The sequence below is a fragment of the Ornithorhynchus anatinus genome, chromosome 14 (genome assembly GCF_004115215.2).
Source record: "Ornithorhynchus anatinus isolate Pmale09 chromosome 14, mOrnAna1.pri.v4, whole genome shotgun sequence".
In the NCBI taxonomy this organism is placed as follows: Eukaryota; Metazoa; Chordata; class Mammalia; order Monotremata; family Ornithorhynchidae; genus Ornithorhynchus; species Ornithorhynchus anatinus.
Window position 1 is genome coordinate 44,144,444 of NC_041741.1, and position 10,360 is coordinate 44,154,803.

At 48.2% G+C, this 10,360-nt stretch overlaps 1 long non-coding RNA gene across 1 annotated transcript; it reads right to left on the reverse strand.

Moving 5' to 3' along the window:
* Positions 1–1,986: 1,986 nt before the first annotated feature.
* LOC114816390 lies at positions 1,987–8,721 on the reverse strand. The gene is made up of 3 exons (XR_003764158.2): positions 8,599–8,721; positions 3,098–3,268; positions 1,987–2,300 (listed from the first exon to the last, which is right to left on the reverse strand). It is a non-coding gene; the product is annotated as an uncharacterized LOC114816390 (long non-coding RNA).
* Positions 8,722–10,360: the final 1,639 nt, after the last annotated feature.

Genomic DNA, 10,360 nt, shown 5'->3' on the forward strand with positions numbered 1-10,360 from the left:
GATAGCCAGACACCCCTGGCCTCTGGTGCTGGCCCTTGCCCCCTCTGGCCTTTTGTCCCAGGCAAATGGCCTCGGAGAAAAGCCAGGCTTTCTGAGTGGAAGCGACGAGAGGGCCCGTGTATGTGTATATGCACGTGCGCATGTGCACTTGTTGGGGAAAAGAGGGTCCTAAGGGAGATGATCTCCCGCCCCTTGTCCCCCCCTCCTGTCCCCTCATCCCCCAGAACACCACCTGGGAGGCAGGTGGCAGAGGATTGGAGTGCTCCCTTGGGAGAACATGTTGCCCTAGCAACCATTTTCAGTCTTGGTTACATTCACCGGTCCCAGGAGGGAGGAGAGCACAAGGGTTGGATTCTTGTGTGTGTGGGTGTGCGTATGTATATGTGTGTCTCACCCTCCAGACTATGAGCTCCTTGAGATCAAGAAAGATGCCTACCAACTCAGTCCTATTGTACTCTACCAAGCCCTTACCATAATGCTTTGCACACAGTGAGGGCTAATTGACTGATTGAGTGTGTGTGTATGTGTTTGCTCCCCTGAAGGCCTGGGCATTTCAGCCTCACTTAACAAGAGTCAAAAACATTTTCGAGCCCCGGGCATTGTCCCATTCAGCTGTTGCTAGAGTGCTCACTCTGACAGGAAGAAACGTTAGCACTTTATCTGACCAGAGCTAGGGGGAGGACTTTGTTCACTCTACTTGGATTCTCCCCAGCTGATGCCTGGATTTTAGCCTCTACCCATCTCAGTTGTTTCTCATAATTGGCACTTCTTCCTTCTCTGTGCCTCCCTATTCCTCTCTCTCTTTCTCTGATGTCCTCCTAATCCTCCCACCCTCTAGATTCTCTATATCTGTTCCAGATTCCCCATCTTCCTCTGTACCTCCTCTCTGCAATTCCCCCTCAGCTTCTCCTCTTCCTACCCTCCCCTTCTCAGCTTCTCCCCTGAGGGCCTGATCTCCTTTGCCCCTCCTAGGCTGCTGTCAATTAATCACTGGTATTTATTAATGATCACTATTTGCAGAGCACTGTAATAAGCACTTGAGAGAGTACAACAGAGTTAGTAGACACCTTTTGGGGTTTTTTTTTTTTACAGTATTTGTTAAGCACTTACTATGTGGCAGGCAATGTTCTCAGCACTGGGGTAGGTACAAGGATAATCAGGTTGGACACAGTCCATGTCCCACATGGGGCTCACGGTCTTAATCCCCATTTTCCAGATGAGGTAACTGAGGCACAGAGAAGTGAAGTAACTTGCCCAAGGTCACACAGCAGACAAGTGGCAGAGTAAGGAATAGAACCCAGGACCTTCTGACTTGCAGCCCCATGCTCTAGGCACTAAGTCAAACTGCTTCTCCTAGGCACGTTCCCTGACCACAGCAAACTGTCCTCACCTTCTCCTCATTCCCTTCCCTTTTATTCTCTTTGTCTCTCCTTTGGTTTCCCTCTCTCCCCTAGGCCAGGTTGCCTGACCCTCTCTTCCTCTTTTCTTCCTCTTGAGTTTTAAAGGAGCACAGAGACAACCAAATCCCATCTCCCCATCCTGGGGTGACTCAAAGTGATCACTCTCCTGGTGTCCCCCTACCAACCACCACCACAACCTCCCAGAAGCAGCATAGTGTAGTGGGAGTCCGAAGGTCATGGGTTCTAATTCCTGCTCCGACACTTGTCTGCTGTGTGACCTTGGGCAAGACACTTCATTTCTCTGGGCCTCAGTTACCTCATCTATAAAATGGGGATTAAGACTATGAGCCCAACGTGGGACATGGACTGCGTCCAACTCGATTTGTTTGTATCCACCCAGTGCTTAACAAATACCACAATAATTATTATTTTGATTAGAACATCCTTCCAGGTTGGAAATTGGATCTGGCCCTCCCACAGTTACTGGATAGCTCGGGCTGCAGATGTCCGGGTCATTTGTGGATAGACAGATGGACCTGAAGAGTTCAAATTCACCCGGCCTCATTTACTTCAGATCCTGAACCAGAGGGGTGCCACCTAATTTATTTAATTTTAAGGAATCGGCAGGGGGTGGGGGAGAGTATAAATCTGGGTATCAATGGCACATATGTGTTCTGTGTCTGTGCCAAGAGGGATGAAGAAAGGAGAGGCTGGCAAGGCTGGCAGAGCTCTGCCCTGGAGTACTGTAGGAAAGGCAGTGAGGCAGAGAGCCAGGAATGTGTGGCGTCAGCAGAACCAATTGCACAGACGCTGTTGGTCAGCTCCTCCGATCCCCGAGCAGCCTGGGCAAGGCGCCAGACACGAGCAGGCCGGACCTCAGCAAATCCTGGAATTTGCTAGCTGGGACAGGAAATATATAATTACACATACATGCACACATGTATTTTTTTTTTTTTTTTTGGTTTTGCTAAACACTTGCTATGTGTCAAACACTGTTCTCATCACTGGGGTAGGTACAAATTAATTAGGTCGGGCACAGTCCCTGTCCTGCATGGAGCTAACGGTTTAAGTGAGGGGGAGAACAAGGATTTCATCCCCATTTAACGGTTGAGGAAAGTGGGGCACAGAGAAGAAGTGATATGCCCAAAGTCACACAGCAAGCAAGCAAGCAGTCCAAGCTCACTTAGTTGTATTTATGGAGCGCTTACTGTGTGCAGAGCAGTGTACTAAGGCCTTGGGAGAAGACAATATAACAATTAACAGACATTTCCTGCCCACATCGAGCTTACGATCTAGAGGGGGAGACAGATATTCGTGTAAATAAATTCACTTAGACAAAGACTTGGACTGAGTGGGGCTCATTTAGACTGTGACCCCCATGTGGGACATGGACTGTGTCCAACCTGATTGTATATCGTATCTACTTGTATCTACTACAGAGCTGAGTACACTGCACGGCATATCGTAAGTGCTTAACAAATACCATTTAAAAACGCATAGTCGACAGAGAAGGGAGGGCAAGGTAGGGCGGGTAGACCCAACGGAGGAAAATATCTCACTGTTGCCCAACGGTTGACTGAAAATGTGTCAGAGAAGTCTGTGGCCTACTTTGTTGGCAATCACACAGCTGAAAGGGAGAAAACCAAGGGGGTGTGAGGAAGTGGGCAACATTCTCCGGACGACAGCGCTCTGCTCACTTGCTCCTTTGCCCGTTTTATCGGGACAAATCACCGAAGAACGTAGGGGATCAAAGCGAGGGATCCTGGGCCGGAAGCCATGTCACACGAGCCACTTCTACCCCGATGATTCGTGCCTCTGGCTTCTTCTCAGAGCCTGGAAATCCCCTTTAACGTTCCATGCCCGGAGACCTTTGGAAATGAAGAACTTGTCTTTCCATGGAAATTGTGTCTTGCTTCATACAGAGAGACAGGGAGGCTTTGGCTCTCTCCAGAGAAGCATGCGCTCCACGCTTAACCCCCTAATCGTGGCAGTCTCAATTAGACTGTGTCAGGCCCGACAGGCTGGAGGCCTACTGGGTTTGGACCGAGGGTGAGCCCCGGGAAGAAAATTCTGGGATGCGACAGACCCAACCTCCCTGAGGCTTTCTCCCCTCAGACCTCCCCAAGGGGCTCTCCAGCCCCAATTAATCAATTAATCAGTGTTGTTTATTGAGCACTTACTAGGTGCAGAGCACTACTCTAAGTGCTAGGGAGAGTACAATACAACAGAATTAGAAGTTACATTCCCTGCCCATAATGAGCTTACAGTCTAGAGGGGTAGACAGACATTAATATAAATAATTTATAATATCATTTCAAGATATGTACATAAGTGCTGTGAGGTTGGGGGTAAGGCGACTATCAGATATCCAAAGGTCATATATCCACAACGGAGAAGGGAGAGTGAACCAGGGAGAAGAGGGCTTAATCGGGGAAGGCCTCTTGGAGGAGATTTGACCTTAGCGAGTTGTTAGATGCAAACCCTGCCCACACAGAGCAGCGGGGGTGAGTGGAAAGAACGCATTCCTGGCAGTCGGAGGACCTGGGTTCTATTTCTGGCTCTGCCACTTGTCTGCTGTGTGACCTTGGGCAAGTCACTTAAATTCTCTGTGCCTCAGTTACCTTATGAATAAAATTAGTAGACTGTGAGCCCCTCATGGGACATGCACTGTGTTCAACCTTATTAGCTTGAATCTACTCCAGCACTTGGTACAGTGCCTGCCACATAATAAATGCTTAAGACATATTATTAAAAAAAAAAAGGCACTTACAGTCTATGGAAGGGGCTTACAGTCTACATCCTGCTTCAGCCTGGAATTTTCCCCAACCTGAACCATCGTCGTGAGCCCTGGGGTAATCCGAGGGGCCTCAGCCGTCCACGAAATCCCCGGAAAAGTTTCCCTGGCAGAGTGGCCAAGGTTACCCCAAGAAAATGCCATCTCCCCCAGGGTTAGAGTTCCCACCAGGGGTCAGCCCTGCTCTAAGCTCAGACTGCTAATCGGGCTTGGCAGGGAATTTCTGAATCAGGACACTCCTCCAATCGTGTGACCCCATTAGTGAAGGACAGACCAGAAAGGGGAGAGAATGGAGCCCAGAAGATCCGCGAAGAGGCTTATAATAATTCTGGTATTTGTTAAGGTCTTACCACGTGCCAAGCACCGTACTAAGCAGAGGAGTAGATATAAGATAATCAGGTCCCACACGAGGCTCACAGTCTTCGTAGGAGGGGGAACAGGTGATGGATCCCCATTTTGCAGATGAGAAACTGAGGCGCAAAGAGAAGCGACTTGCTCAAGTCATCACACAGCAGGTAAGCGGCGGAGCTGGGATTAGAACCCAGGTCCTCTGATTCCTAGGTCTGTGCTCATTCCATTAGATCGAGCTGTTTCTCGGAGCCCTCCCTGGAGCAGATAGACCTCTAATCCTCTAGACTATAAACTCCTTGTGGGTAGGGAATGTTTCTACCAGCTCTGTTACATCGTACTCTCCCAAGTGCTTACTACGGGGCTCTGCACATACTAAGCACTCAGTAAATACAACTGATTGATTCTGCTCTCCCATTGGCCACTTTCTAAGGATAGTTGCACAGCGATGGACAGGACAAGCCTAGCCAGCCTCTCGCAGACCATGAAGAAGAAATAAATCTGAACCAAGGAGAGAGAAGGGGAGGTGGGGAATTGGGGAATAGTGGGATTAAAGCAGTGTACAGATTAAAACAGAGAAGCAGTATGGCTTAGTTGAGAGAGCACGGGCCTGGGAGTCAGAGAACCTGAGATCTAATCCCGGCTACGCCACTCGACTGCTGTGAGACCTTGGATAGGTCACTTCTCTATGCTTCGGTTTCCTCGTTTGTAAAATGGGGATTCAATGCCTCGTTTTCCCCCTACTTTAGACTGTGAGCCCCGTGTGGGACGGGGACTGTGTCCAACCTGTTATACCTAGCCTAACGCTTACTAGAGGGCTTGGCATACAGTAAGCCCTGAACAGATACCACAGATGAGATAACTAAGGCATTGAGAAGACTTTCCCAAAGGTACCCAGCAAACAAGTGGCAGAGTGGTGATTAGAAGCCAGGTCCTTCTCACTCTCAGGCCCAGACTCTTTCCACTAAGCCACACCGACTCTGATCTCAGAACCTGATTTGCTCGTATCTCCCTCTGCCCCCCACAGTAAAGCAAACGGCTCGGCTGGGGCTTGAGGCCCAAATTTCCCCAGGGTGTTTCTGACAGCCTGAGGAATCTGGTGGCTCTGCCCGAATAGTATCTTGGTTCTGATGGGGTCAGAACAAAACTCTTTTTCCAAAGTCATTTCTAAAATCAATCAATAATATTTATTGAGCACTTACCGTGTGATGAGCCATGTACTAAGCACTTGGGAGAGAACAATACAAGAGCTGGGGAAATGATGTCACGGATATCATTCTCATGCTAATTACAGAAACCCATCCGTGATGATGTTAAGAAGGTGGGCAGATTTTCCGTTCGTACTGTCATGACTCAAGACGTGATAATAATTAATAACCATGGGGGTATTTAAGTGCTGATATATGCAAGTACTTTGAATTATGAATATGAAAGTTTTTATTTTTCTGGAAAATGTTTATCCAGTCCCCAATTTCCCACTGGAACCTGGGGCCTACTGAAGCTACTGGGACAGCCACAACTGCTTTTGTCTATTAATAATAATAATAATAATAATTATTGTACTTGTTAAGCACTTACATGTGCCAAGCACTGTTTTAAGTGCTGGGTTGGATACAAGATAGGTTGGACACGGTCCCCATCCCACAGAGGGCTCTCGCTCTTAATCCTCATATTACAGATGAGGTAACAGACTCAGAGAAGGGAAGGAACTTGCCCAAGGTCACACAACAGACATATGAGGGAGGCTGGATTAGAACCCAAGACCTTCTGACTCCCACGCCTGTGTTCTATCCACTAAGCCACACTGCTTCACGAACATCTTAGTCCTTAAATGGGAAGCAACATGTGGGACAAGGACTGGCTCTGATCTGATTACATTGTACCTTCCCCATTGCTTAGCACAGTGCTTGACAGAGAGTGTTTAGCAAACACTATCGTTATTATTATCATTATTTGGTGGAAACATTACAGACTATTTGGGGAGAGCACTGTAGAATGGCAGGGGTGAGAGCACTGTAGAATGGCAGGGGTGGGAACCCTTTGAAATGGAAGTGGAGGGAGCACTATAAAATAGCAGGAGAGAGCACTGTAGGATGGCAGGGGTGGGAATACTGCAGAATGACAGTGGAAGGGGCACTATAGAATGCCAAGAGTCAGAGCCCTGTGGGATGGCAATGGGGGGAGCACTGTAGAATGACAGGAGTGAGAGCACTGTAGAATGACAGGAGTGAGAGCACTGTAGGATGTTGTGGAGAGAGCGCTGTAGAATGGCAGGAGTGAGAGCACTGTAGAATGGCAGTGGTGGGAGCACTGGGGTACTAGGACTCTGGCACACTCTTTCAGTGGGGTAACAGGGCTGTCACACTCTCTTTCAAGAGGCCGTTTTGAGAAAAACGTTAGAGTGATTCAAAGAGCCTCTAGCTTATTATTTGAAACAGTTTATGGAAACTTTGAGTAGAACACGTTCCCACACTGAGGATTTTCGTTTAGATAGAAGATACAAGGCCGGGTCTCTAAAACAGACACTCCGCAGGTTTGAAGGCTCAGATGGTTTCTGAAAATCGCTAGATGACCTAAGAGACCATCAAAACATTTGCAGTGGAGCGGCTAGCGGCTGTCGGGCTCGGAAACTGTTACAGAAATGTTCGAGATCTTACAGGTAGCCGAGACTAGATTACAATCCGCTGCACTGTTCGGGATCGAAGAATAAGCGGACGAAGAATATGAAGGTTTGAATGCCTGCCATAACAATAATCAAGGTATTTTTTAAGCTCTCACTCTGTGCCAAGCACTGGGATAGATTCCTGACAATTAGATTAGGCATAGTCCACGTGGAGTCCACAGACTAATGGGAAGGGCAAGTATTGAACCCCCTTTTAACAGATGAGGCAATTGAGGCACAGAGAAGTTAAGTGACTTGCCCTAGGTCACACAACAGGTACGTGGTAGAGTCAGGATTAGAACCCAGGACCTCTGACTCCCAGGCCTGGGGTCTTTCCACTAGCCAACTTTCGTGGCTCGGTGGAAAGAGCCGGGGCTTGGGCGTCAGAGGTCATGAGTTCAAATCCCAGCTCTGCCACTCGTCAGCTGTGTGACTGCGGGCAAGTCACTTAACTTCTCTGTGCCTCAGTGACCTCATCTGTAAAATGGGGATTAACTGGGAGCCTCACGTGGGACAAGCTGATGAGCCTGTATCTCCCCCAGCGCTTAGAACAGTGCTCTGCACATAATAAGCACTTAACAAATACCAACATTATTATTATTACACTGCCTCCCTAAAGAGAGGTTTGGAATTATGTTGGTAGGATGAAGGAAGCAGTTCTTCAACACCTCCAGCAATTTTTTTCCAGGGAAGCAGCGTGCCCCACATGGAACAGGGATGGGAGCCACACAGAGGGAGGGAGAGCAGCTATTAAATCCTCATTTTCAAGATGAGGAAAGTAAGACACAGGCACATTATGTCCCACCTGATTATCTTGAATCTATTCCTAGCACTTAGCACATAGTAAGCACTTACATCCCACAATTATGAGTTTTAACTCCTCAGCATGCAGTTCTACACAGACATCATCATCATCATAATAATAATAGTGGTATTTGAGTGCTTACTGTGTGCCAGGCACTGTACTAAGCACTGGGTGGAGCAGGGTGGGGGGCAGAGGGAGATTCAAGCAAATCAGGTTCTGAGATCAGAGTCGCTGTGGCTTAGTGGAAACAGTCTGGGCCTGAGAGTGAGGAGGACCTGGCTTCTAATCACCACTCTGCCACTTGTTTGCTGGGTACCTTTGGGAAAGTCTTCTCAATGCCTTAGTTATCTCTTCTGTAAAACAGGAATTAAGACAATGAGCTCTTTGTGGGACAGGGACTGTTTCTGACCTGATAAACTTATATTTACCTGTGGCCTTAATACAGTACCTGGTACCTAGTAGGCACTTAAAAAATACCATTAAAAAAATTCAGAGCACCACAGCAGAGGCAAGTAAGTGATATAATTCCTAAGGGCCCAAGACGGAACCACACCGTGAACGCTATGAGGCTCCATGCCTCAAATACAACCTGGGGTCCTGGCCTTCTTCCTCCATTCCTCCAACTCCCCAAGAAGGCCCACGGGAATCCCAGGGGCTCCTCAGCCGGGTCAAACTGCCCTCTCGGGGCCCAGGGAACAGTGGATATTCTCTCTCCCACTGTTTCCCACTAAACCTCCCCCTCCCAGGCCTGAGATATGATCCCCTGGTTCCTCTCATGCCCCTCCCACACCCAGCCAGGCAAATTGATGACAATGGGCAGGTGTGAGGTGCTGGCCGGTGCTGCATACATTACCATTTTCATGGGCTTCCTTCCGGACCCCCAACTGGCACAGTTCCTTTCCAAACCCTCAGCTGGGTGCCCACCATCAGAGGAAAGGGCTGCAGCAATGGGGTCAGGGTGATGTGGCTTCACTGCTTCATCCCAAATGCTAGCACTGCCCACACCTGCCATCCAGCTGACCTGGCCTTAACCAATTCCCAGATTCCAGCAGACTTCTCCTCTGGAATATGTGTTTGTGTGAGTGCATGTGTGTAGGTATATATGCAGAGGTGTACATTTATGTCCCTTTAGACTGTAGAGCTCCTTAAACTTTATTATACTGTACTCAATCCAGCAATCAATCAGTGGGATGATGATGATAATGATGGTATTTGGCAAGCCCTATGTGCCAAGCACTGTTCTAAGGGGTAGATACAAGGTAATCAGATTGTCTCACGTGGGGCTCACAGACTTAATCCCCATTTTACAGATGAGGTAATTGAGGCACAGAGAAGGGAAGTGAGTTGTCCAAGGTCACTCAGCTGACAAATGGTGGATCTGGGATTAGAACCCATGACCTCTGACTCCCAAGCCTGTGTTCTTTCCACTAAGCCATGCTGCTTCTGTATATTTTGAGCGCTTACTGTGTACGGTCCTAAGTGCTTTGGAGAGTACATTATAAAGGCATAACGTGGCTGGTAGAGACATTCCCTGCCCATTCAGTTGTAAACTCCTGGGGGGCAGGGATCTTGCCTACCAACTCTACTGTACTGTAGTCTCCCAAGTGCTTAATACAGTGCTGTGCATACAGTCAACGCTCAGTAAGTACCACTGATTGAGAGACCTCCTGAGGACCAGAGCATTGCTTGCTCTCCCCGACGATCCTGGAAGCGGGAGACCAGCATTTAAGTAACCAAGAAGGGAACGATTCATCCTCATCCCCACCCTCACCCACTGTATTTATCACCCCTTGCCCATCCGTTATCTCGATTTGTCCTCCCAGCATCCTTGTGAGGTAGGGAGAGCACTTACGTATCTGAATTTATTTATTTATATTAATGTCTGTCTCCCCCACCCTGAGACTGTAAGCTCGTTGTGGGCAGGGAAAGTATCTGTTTATTGTTGTACTGTACTCTCCCAAACACTCAATATAGTGCTCTGCACACAGTAAGTGCTCAATAAATACAACTGAATAGATGAATGAATGAATGAGAGGCAAGTCTGCTGATCCCCATTTTACAGGTGAGAAAACCGAGGCCCAGAGCAGTAAAGACCCAGGAGGGGCCTTGACTCTCAGCCTCATGTTCTTTCCAGTCTGCCACTCGGCCTCCCATGGACACTGGGGTGTCCTGGGTTCGGATGACACCCAGTTCCCTGAAAATTCAGGTCCTCCACCCTGTGTCTAATGGAGACAAGCACATGTTTCTTTTTTATGGTATTTGTTAAGAGTTTACTATGTGCCAGGCACTGTACTAAGCACTGGGTCGTTACATGGTAATCAGGTTGGATATAGTCCCTCCCACAAGGGGCT